This window comes from Lichenostomus cassidix, chromosome 5 (genome assembly GCF_008360975.1).
Source record: "Lichenostomus cassidix isolate B80296 chromosome 5, HeHo_3.0, whole genome shotgun sequence".
In the NCBI taxonomy this organism is placed as follows: Eukaryota; Metazoa; Chordata; class Aves; order Passeriformes; family Meliphagidae; genus Lichenostomus; species Lichenostomus cassidix.
This window is the reverse complement of record NC_139486.1, coordinates 37,298,203-37,307,259: the sequence shown is the minus strand read 5'-3', so window position 1 is coordinate 37,307,259 and position 9,057 is coordinate 37,298,203.

The following is a 9,057-nucleotide window of genomic DNA, read 5'->3' as shown; positions in this document are numbered from 1 at the left end:
TCTTCTTTTTTCACTTGTTAGTTTTCCTTAGGCAGAGGAAGCTGGAAGTGACTCCCATCAAAGTTAAGGCTATTCAGGGTGATGCAGTCTCTCTCTTTGTCCTGAATCAGAGCTATGTGCTTCTCCTACTTTGTTTGACAGACCATGCAGAGGTAGAGGGGAATAAGATTTGCTTCACAACTCACTTCTACATGACAGATCCCTCCAGATCTATGAGTATATTTGAACCTGTAAGGATATCTAAAAATATATGAGTACTCTGGCACCCTCAGCTCTGAAGAAATGACACTGATAGAGTTTGATAGGTGTCTTTGCTTTCAGCACTCAGTGTTAACATCCTCCTCCAGTTTCTTGCTGTTATATGTGAGTGGCTTTCTATTCTTATTTCCTTTTCTACACAGGTTCACATATTGTTCCTACAGTGGTGACAGAAAACTGATGGTTAATTCATTCACCACCAGCACTACACAGTAGCAGAAGGGTATCTATTAAAGCAGAAAAATCTCTGTAACTATTCACAGCAGACTTCAAGTTTTGACATTTGCCTATAGGGAACTGTAAGTAGCATGTTGCCTCAGATCACTGGCTGCTGTGATGCTGTTTAGCTGGTGTGGGTCTGAACAAAAAAAAAAAGCTGCAGAGGACATGTATGTGCATGTGTGCTCATATAACAACAGGTTGAGGACATAAAATCATGCAAGAATGGTATAAGTTGTGGATTACCAAGAGTAATAAAATAAGAATAATGGGTTGGAAAAGAACATAATCTACTGGAAAATAGAAACAAAATTCATTCTTGATATTGTAATGTAATAAAAGTTGATGAAGGTTCTGGACATTGTCCTAGTTAGGCCACAAGTACTGCAAGACAACTGTAAACTTTATCATAAAGACTATAACATGCATGTCTCTTTATGGCCTGGAAGAGAAGTTTCCTGTACTGTCTTACAGTGCACTCTCCAGAACAAAGCTCTACACCAAGCTGGGCTTCCTCCTGGCTTTTGCCCAAAGCATAACCCCCAGTGGAGCTTTTTTCCTTTGGATGCTAACCCTAAGTGATGTGTTCCTGGGAGGAAAATGGATTCTTGCAGTTGGGAGCAAGGATAGAGGCAGTGATGAGGCCCAGGACTCAGGCCCCAGGGAGGATTTGAAGGGGGAGGGAGTGCCATAATTCGTCTACTGATTTATTGTTATATGCCTGCAATATAATCATTGTTATGTTCATTTCTAATTACCTTAATAAACTGTAGAGAGTTAATACATTAATAATTTGTTCATCCTTCTCAATAACATCTGTTTAAATCCAAACCCATCTCAAAGTTGTTCTATCAAATAATAACAAATGTTACACACTATTGGACAGCAATAAATACAAAGCTGCTTGCCCCTGTTTTGCTACGTTAGTATAAGCCTGCCTCACAAGAATTTTAAAAAATTGAAGGAATTAGCAAATACTAATGGGTGTTACAGTTTGGAGAAAAAAATGCAAAAAAGTGCAAAAAGGAAGAGAAACAAAAAAATCTTGCAAAGTCTGGTTTGCATCTTTCCTACAAATCTATCTGCAGTGAGAAAATGAGAGATTTTTCCCATTCTGATGGAAATCCTCACACACAGTTTCAGGATATCCACAAACCTGACATGATACTTTTTTCATGTAAGTATAACAGACCTAACAGATGATCAGTGTATGTCATGGAGACCACGTCACCAGTGGTTCCTTGAAGAAGGTGTTTCCTCTACTTTTAAAATTATGATTCTGCCTGCAAACAGTCCTAATTTTTCACACATATTTGAATGTGAGTCTTAACAGGTAAACTGTGATTAGTGGTTTCTTGCTCAGAGAACTTAAAAGAGCAGGATAGCTGTGAATAGAATAAAAGGTGTGAGCAATGAAAATTGAAGTGTTCACTGTTCCATGGAAGTGTCTCTGACTAACGGGAAGAAGAGGAAACACCAGCTGTGCAAGTCATTGTGCATCAGACAAACTGCAGTGCTCAATGCTCACAAGAAGAAAGTGATTTCATTTCTGCATTCAGAGTGTTAATCCAAATCCAAAGCTTTTAGCTCAACGATCACCAGGTTTTTTGGCTTGTCTAGTAGAAAAAGAAAAGGAAACAGGAGAAGAAAATGGCACCAAAGCTCCCCGATCATGTTGCAGGCCTGATATGGTTTATTTTTGTCACAGCAGTTCTTACCTTCCTTCCTTCATGAATTATAAATTAGGTCACAACTTAGTATAAAACAAAAAGTTACTGAATTGGGTGACATACATAAATCAATGTAAACCAAATAAAATCAAAAAACGCAGAGAATTTGCCTGAGAGAAATGTCTGAAATTTCAGGAAGTTCTTCTTGTAAGTTCTGAACAGGTATCAAATGTACACAGGGAGGCAGTTACAATGTTGCTTCTAGTAAGAACTATTTTTTTAGAAAAAGCTCAAGTGATCATAAATCTCAGGCATTATACTGAGACTGAAATTCCAAATTAATCAGCAGAGCAAAACAGAGTGATGCATCACAGGATCAGGCCTGTGAATAGGAAATGGCTCCACATTATTTCAGCACTACCCATTTACACCTCACCTTTGCTCACCACCACAAGAACACTTCCTTTCCATCTCTAGGACCCTTCTCATGGGTTCTTTTGGAGGTGTACCAAAGCTTAGCAAGATGAAAGGGCTTTCTCAAAAAGTCCCATCATCCCACCCTGTAGAGACATTTTAAACAAGATTATGCAGCATTTGTGGAGTCCCACCAAAGGTGCAACATTTGAGCCACAAGTGGAGCCCAGAGCAGAACTTAGCACAAGTTTTCAAATCCAGGTAGGCATACTCCAGTTTATATTTCCACGATGTAGCAGAACCAGGGGGAAAACTTTTTGTGTACAAATCTACGACATATATCCTGACTCCTACCTCCCTTGATTGCATTGTCCTGAATTTTTTCCCAGATTCCTTCTTCAGTATCCCCCTCAACTGCATGTATGGACTCCTGCTGAGTTCCCACAGTTAGGGGCCTCCAACAGGTGCTGCAGATGCTGACTTATTCAGGCACAGGTTGTTGCCAGGTGTGTGTTACCAGATGTATTGCAACTATTTTAGAAGGCTTTTTGTGTGAGAAAGCTCTTCAAGCACCTGCTCCATGAGTGAGATATTACTTACTACAAGCTGAGAAGCAAAAAAAAGTTAAAGATGTTTTGAAGGCATTTCTCCCCCTTAAAAATAAGCTCATCTTCCATTCAGATAGGTTTAGTGGGTAAGGAAGAAAGCTCTTTTTGGATCACTGAGATCAAGTCTCAGAGGCCTCTGTTAATTATACACCAAAAGAGACAGGAAACCCTGTCTCATGAGGGGCCATCATTCTCTGTAGGGTTAGGTTTTGTTTACCCTCAGAGATTTGTTAAGATTGGTCCTCAGGGGTGCTTGCATGCTAAAAGTGCCCCTTAAGATTTTTAGCTTGCAATAAGCATGGAAGAGTGATGAATTTAGGAGAGAATCCACCTCACAGCTAAACATTAAACAATTGATTTTGGGTCCATCCTGTTTCAGAAAGACAACACAGGTAAGAAACAAACAGAAGGGAAAAGAAATCAAATTAACATAAGCAAATTGTTATCCTGAAGATTTTCCGTATTCAGTAACTGAATAATATGTTTTTTTGGTTTTTATTAGGGTTTGGCCTTTTTTTGGTCTTGCTGCATGACGATTACATGTAGAGCCCTTTAGGTTTTGTAAGTTCAAACAAAGGGTCACACTGATGCTGTTGTTTATAGCAATATTCTTTCTTGCTGCACAGAGCCAGACACCCACTTAGCTGTATATCGTGTCAACATTTGGATTTGTGTCCTCAGTTCCTGTTGCTGTGGCTTACATGCCACGGGACACTCAGAAATACCTGGGCTCAGCTGGCAGCTGACCATGGGCTATGTGTCAGGCATTTGTTACAGGCTCTGCCAAGGCTTTGCATTCTGCTCAGGTTTGTATCTGAAACAGATTTGGCCTACACATTCTGTAAACTGCAATTTCGGGAGTTGTTGAGAATATTTAGTCTCTCTAAAACAGTAATAATATACATGCAAAATCAAGTCTGAAATAGCTGTTTTGAGCACTTATTAAATTTTTTAAATGCTCTACAGACAGTTTGGAACAAGCGTTTGGAACAAAAAACCTGAATACTGCTGGACAACACTGCAGAAGTGGGGCTGATCACACTAAACACTGATTCATCAAGGATTCATTTTGTCTTAAATTCTGCTCCATAATCAGGCTTACATTCATCTGACCTGCCCCTGCCAAATGGCCTGAGATGCCTGGTACTGTGTAATTCACCTTTTCTGTAAAAGTCTTTGGTGTCATTCCTGCAGGTGTTGAAATTAGCATTCAGGACTTTTCTGCTGATATGTGTAATTTTTAATTCCCCCGAAAAGAAATCAGAAATCAGAATCAGACATCTTAGAAAATTAACCTAAAGTGGTCCCCAAGAGTCTGTTCCAGGATTTGTTACAGCTCATTTAATGACTCATGGCACCAGATTCCTAGCTTCTGGCTAGGAACTTTTAACTCAGGACCCTGCCCACAATGCCAGCTGTTGCCTGCAACTGACCAACAAAGTTTTTTGTCAAACAGCTTAGGAAGCCAATTTTCCAGGCTTTGCACACTGGTAATGTTTCATTTCTGTTCATCTGTTCTGCTCTTCTTTGAATTCTCACGGATTCTAATCCAAGGAACTAAAACCAGAACTGTTCAAACTCGCCGGCCTCATGAGACCAGATTTTTGGACTTGGTTCTCTTTTGTTTTGTTTCCCTATTGGCTGCTCTCATCCTTGGAAATTAGACATCGAAACGCCCGAAGTGTTTGGAGCAGGTAAGCAGCTGTCCGCGTCCATATGGGGCCATCTGGTGGCCAAAGGGGCTCGGCATGGGAGGATCGCCCGGAGAGAGGTCCTTAACTGCTGCCCTGTTTCAATTATTCTTTTTTTTATTCCCTGAGGTCATGTATCTCAAAATTCTCATGCCTGTTCTTTCTCTGCTTCTCTCCCCATCTCTGACTGCTTACCTTCTTCTTCCCCTGGAACAAGAATTCAGTTTCAACCTAGCCACTAGTGGCTTTCTTGTCCCAGTAGTTTTTTACAGGTTTGCCACAAGCTTTGCTCCCTGACTTGTGAGGTTTGTGAATCCTGATCAGCTCCTGACACTGGAAGTTACATTGTGCTGTTTCAGCAAAAACTTCTTGTTTCTGTACTGCACTAAGCTTCTTCCATGGCGAAAGCCTACTTTTAATTTTTTAAAAATTTTTACTGGCCTGCAACTGGGCAGGAAAATATGGCATTATGGATTTGATTTATAGCTAAGCTCTAACTAAACTTTATGGTTCAATTTTATATAAAAATTACTTGTGAAGTCAGTTAATATTCACTTCATTATATTTGGAGAGGCATTTTCTTTTGTGTGCTGTGATTCATCTCTGTCATTGTTTCAGGGAGACATTTATCCATTCAGTCTCTCTGAATATCTCTTTATGAGTTTTATCTCCATTTGAAAACCTGAAAAACAGGTATGGTATGTGGTTATATATGAATGTGTAACCTGTCATTAGGCACATTCTGTGTGAAGTGCAACTCAATAGCTCCCTTATTAATTTCAGCTAAAGTTCTGCTGAACATGATGAAAGCTGAAATAACATTGTTTTCCAGGCATCCATATGCATGTGTATCAAAATGAAAATATTTTATTGACAATTACAAAAAACTGCCTATGAGGGAAATGCAGTTCCTAGAATGAAAGTGAAATCCAGTAAACAAACTGCTATTGGTGTCCCTGTATCATCTCAGCCCAGTGTTTCCATTTCTGAAGGTTCTTATGTCCCTCAGAGGCAATTTCTCAAGCTCTTTGGCAAGAACTTTAATAATGTTATGAGAGAAATAGGATTCATTATTACTCCAACTGATATACAGAAAAAACCCTAACAAAAAATTAGGTTCCAGTTAGTAAATATCATAACTAACTAATAGTCACAATTTTCAGCTTTGTAAAGCAAAATCAAAAAAATGTTTATTCAGGTTGATAACAACCCCATTAGGGAAGCATTCTCCTTGCATTTTCAAAGAATATGTGTATTTTTCTTCTCTTCCTGTCTAGCCATCGGGCAGCCTTGCAAAATTGTACTTACCTGAGGCAATGATGCATTGGATGCATGAATAAAATACCCCTGAAAATTTTTCTTCAATTTGCTGTATTTTTTTCCCTTGATGTTAGATGCCATATTCATAGCTTTTTATGCCAGTAAAAGAATGGAGCATTTTCCCCCTGGTACTTCATATAACACTGTTGACAAATTGTGCAAGTAGTCCCATGGAAAAGACAAAACAGTGGAAAACACCTAGAATTCAGAAGGTTGGAGAAATGCTTGTGCCACTTATTCTGTCAGAAGAATCAGAAGAATTTGCTGAAAGAGTGGCTACCCCTGACTCATAGTAATGTACTTCCTTACAAGGAAGAATAGTTGGTTTAATCCTGTCTTGTTTTCAGTATCATTTTTCTAGCAATCTGCCCTCTTGGAAAGAGAAACAGATGGAAACCCATTCTAATGATCTGCAATCTCAATTTAGTTACTGAAGAGAAAGAACTCTGTGTGCTCTTAGCAATGGTGGAAGCAACAAAGACAAAGACACCTCCTGGCCAACTCCCTCCAGTTTATATATTGGGCATGATGTTCTGTGGTACGGAGTATCCCTTTGGCCAGTTTGGGTCAGCTGTCCTGGCTGTGCTTCCCCCCTGCCCAGCTGCAGCTCCTTGCTGGCAGTGCCTGGGAAACTGAGAAGTCCTTGGTTTAAGGTGAGCACTACCTAGCAACAGCCAAAACATCAGTGTGTTGTCATTGTTATTCTCATACCAGACCCAAGACTCAGTGCTCAGTACCAGTTACTAGGGAGAAAACTAACTCTATCCCAGACAAAACCAGGACACTGTTTAGAACCATATCAGACACTTTGTAAAGGCATTACAAGTGGCAGCAGTGCTGGGGATTTCAAAATGATGACAAAACACAGGTTCCCTGTTTTGAAGACAGAACTGCTAAGGCAGCTCCGTACAAACATTAGGTTTCGGGTTGGTTTTAAACTCTGCTGTGGTGCCAATGGCCCCACGGCGTCTGTCGCTACCGAAGAGAGCTCGCCGCAGGCCGCAGGGAAGGCCAGGGCTCGGGCTGGGCTCGGCGGTGCGCTGAGGCCGCTGCTGGCCTGGCGACAGTGGCCCTGAGCTGTCCGCGGTGCTGATCGGGCCTGGAACGGCGCTTGCGCCACCTGCGAGAGTGGGATCTGCCTCTCAGCCTGTGCTTTATTTCTTGTGCTCTTGGTGAATTTCACAGGTCACTCCTTTCCCTGACACATTTATGATCGACTGCAGGAAGTACTTATGCCATGCGCCCCTTTGCAACACTCTCTGCCAGAAAAAAATTCCAGATACCTGTAGTGAAAAGCCCCTTGAGGACAGTGACAATACGGACACACTTATATTAGTGTGAAACCTGTTCCTATGACTTCAAGTGAAGAAGGTACTTCTCACAAGCAAATAAATATAAAGCATGCAGATATTTAATTTTATGAAACAAAAATGTCAAAAACCCCAGAGAAAAAGTTTCCTGAGTATTTTTTAAAAATTATTTTACTTTTTCTTCTCTCTTGTATTATTACTTTTATTCTATATTTCAGCTGATCCCAGAGACAAAAAATCAAGTCTTGTGAATAAAATTCTCCACCAACTTCTTCATCATGCTGTGCTCTAGTCCACAAAACTGGGCAAATGTGTGTGACAACAAAGATGCTCGGAATATGCAGGAAATAATTATCTTTGTTAGAGACACTTTGGCACTAATTTGGAGATAGATCATGCCAAAGAGTACCTTTATATCCTAAAAAACTGCCTACAAACCATTTTGAGTAATTTTGCACAAGCATAAAACAGACCCTTATATTAAAACAAAACTGCTTTCTTGGTTGCTTAATAGTTATTCCTGCTTAACATTTTTCTTAAAAATACAATTTTATGGCATCCCTAATCTCACTAGTGTGTCTGTGACTTTTCAGGATGTATTTTATTCTTAGTGCAGCACGGGCAAAGCAAACTGTGTGGACAAAGAAATACTTAATGTACTAAGCACCCCTACCTCCAACCTCTAGGTAGTCAATTGTTCAGCAAAGTGTTTTAAGAGTTTTAAGAGTTTTCCAGAAGTTTCCCTCTGTGACTGTTGAGATATAAATTTTTGACCACATTTGTGTTGTAACACCATTCATTAAAAAGACTATTTCAATTTAGCTTCCATGCCAGATTGTTGTGATAAAGACTAGTAGTGATGGTTTCTCTGGAAAATATTAAATTTAGCTTTAATTTTCATTAAAATCTAGTTATTTCAGACTTTCAGGGAATTTTTTTTCGGTAATGTACTGAGGTTTTCATAATTGTATTGGGTTCACAATATATGGGGTCTACAGGAGTGGCCTCTTTGAGAAGCTGCCAGAAGTTTTTCCCTATGTGTGATAGAGCCAATGCCAGCCAGCTCCAAGACCTGCTGTTGGCTGAGGCTGGGCCAGTCCATGATGGTAGTAGTGCTTCTGGGATAACACATTTAAGAAGGAAAAAAATGTTATTGCACAGAAGTACTTGCAGAGACAGAAGAGAGATGTGAGAATATGTGAGAGAAACAACTCCACAGACACCAAGGTCAGTGCAGAAGGAGGGGCAGGAGGTGCTCCAGGAGCCAAAGCTATAGCCTGTGGTGCAGACCATGGTGAGGCAGCTGTGTCCCTGCAGCCCATGGAGCTCAACAGGAGTGCAGAGATATTCCTGCAGCCCCAGAGGATCCCATGCTGGAGCACGTAGATGCCCAAACAAGGCTGTGACCTGGTGGGAAGCCCAGGCTGGAGCAGGCTCCTGGCAGGACTTTTGGACCCATGGAGAGAGGAGCCCCTGCTGGAGCAGGTTTGCTGGTTGGACCTGTGGCCCTGTGGCAGATCCAGGTTGGACTCTGTTCCTGAAGGACTGCAACTCATGGAAAGGGACA